Consider the following 1,911-nt stretch of genomic DNA (forward strand, 5'->3'; position numbering starts at 1 on the left):
AGTAGTACTGTTTCAGTCTGCCTTCACTACAGATTAGAAAAAAATCTTGGTAGAGCTCCTATTACCTGGTATACTGTCTTCACGATCTAATTTGTTCTCTCACTTCCTTCACTTTGGCTGGCTTCATCAGTTGATTTGCTGTAAGAAGTAGGCTTCACAATTCTATGCTAGTTTGCTTCTCAAACTTTCTACTTTTCCTACAGCCCAGTAATACTATCTAGGTGTCTCTGTCTCACTTGTACAAATTTCTTTGCTTTTCTAACAACTTACTGTACTTCGTTGTTCATCTGGCTGTTACGTAGAGACTGTATGACTCCCTGAAAAACAAATCTCTCAGCAGAAATGCTTTGTACCCAGCACAGTGGGTTTTGGTTGGATATTACACCTAGGCAAAACCTTAACGAACATCCAGAGTGTGATTACATCGCATTACACCTAAGCAAAATCTTAACGAACATCCAGAGTGTGATTACATCCTGTAAGATTGCAGTCAGTGCAAATTCCCAATAGCAAATCGGTCCATTCTCTCCAGTAGCTTTTGGAATCCTAAACCGAGTGAACTGACCTACCCCACCAGGCCAGACCAAAGTACCATCTCCCCCAGTATCCCACCTCCAACAGCGGCTTGCAGCAGCTGTTGTAGGAAGTTCATAAAAGGACAGGATGCACTTTCCTAGCCTTAAGAATTCTGCTCAGCAAGCACCTGACATTTTAAAAACTTTAAAGTGATGTGGTAATTGCCATGGTAGAGCAGAGCTGGGTGTAAGTGGATGGACTGTGTTTCTACCACAGGCCTGTACCAGATGCATCAGGTGAAGCTGCTGTAAACCTCAAATTTAAAACAGTCCTCCTATACAGATATCATATAATAGCTATGCATTGTCTTAAGCCCTAATACTTGCCATGTTGTTTCATTTTTTAAAACCTTGTCTTAGCATTCCAGATAATAACATGAAAGAATGAGAAAGCTAATTCTTTCCTAGACCTATGGTCTAGGTTGCAGAACATGTTAAAGATGCATGTGTATGGGAGTCCCTTCTATAGTTTAAAAACAAACAAACAAAAAGTTAAAATGTAATAATCAATTCACAGACTATGATTATTTATATCTTAGAAAAAAGGGATAGGTAATACAATATCTCTTTATTCTCCCTTTTCACTCCACGTTCTGTCATAATACTTTTTTTTTTTTGTTTAATGATGCCCCTGGTGCACCATGCTATTGAAAGAGAGGACGATTGCAGAAGGGAAACCTTTTCTTTATTAAGCACAGTTACCAAGGAAGCATTAGTACTTGGACATGGAAAATTGTGGGAAATACACTGTAATCATGTGGCTGCAAGTGCTACTGAGGTCTCAGTGCAATAGCCCATTTTTATAGCAGTCATTGTGATATTCAGCAGCTGCAGCTTTTTCTGAGTGTGAAGCACTGACATCCCACAGCCAGGGTCTAGGAATGCTTCAGAGTAGTTTTGTAGTTTCTATATTTCTAGTCACATCAGCCATGAAGACTGCACAAGAGATGAATTGGAAAGAGAAATAATTTCTATCCTCGGCTTTTGTGACCTGGCAGTAGTAGAAGGCAGAGTAGAACAAACAGCTGCATCTCTGCAGGAGCTCCTTGGATTGGTCTTTGCAAACTGAGCTTCATCTCAGAAAACTATCAGCCTGAAGCATTTCAGAGGGGGAATGCATGAAGGGTAGGTGTCAAAAAAAGCTCTCGGCAAAGTCAGTGTGAGAGAGGTACGACAACGATCGGTTACGGCAGGTCCAGCCAGAGCAGATGCTCGCTTGGTGCCTTTCCTGCCGCGTTGAGGGCTCAGCTCCCGGCACCTGCCCCTCTCTGCTGCGAGGGCGAGGAGCAGGGCGTCCTCCGTCCCCTCCTCAAGCCGCGAGGACCATCGTTTCCCC

This window comes from Fulmarus glacialis, unplaced genomic scaffold, assembly GCF_000690835.1.
Source record: "Fulmarus glacialis isolate BGI_N327 unplaced genomic scaffold, ASM69083v1 scaffold290, whole genome shotgun sequence".
Lineage (NCBI taxonomy): Eukaryota > Metazoa > Chordata > Aves > Procellariiformes > Procellariidae > Fulmarus > Fulmarus glacialis.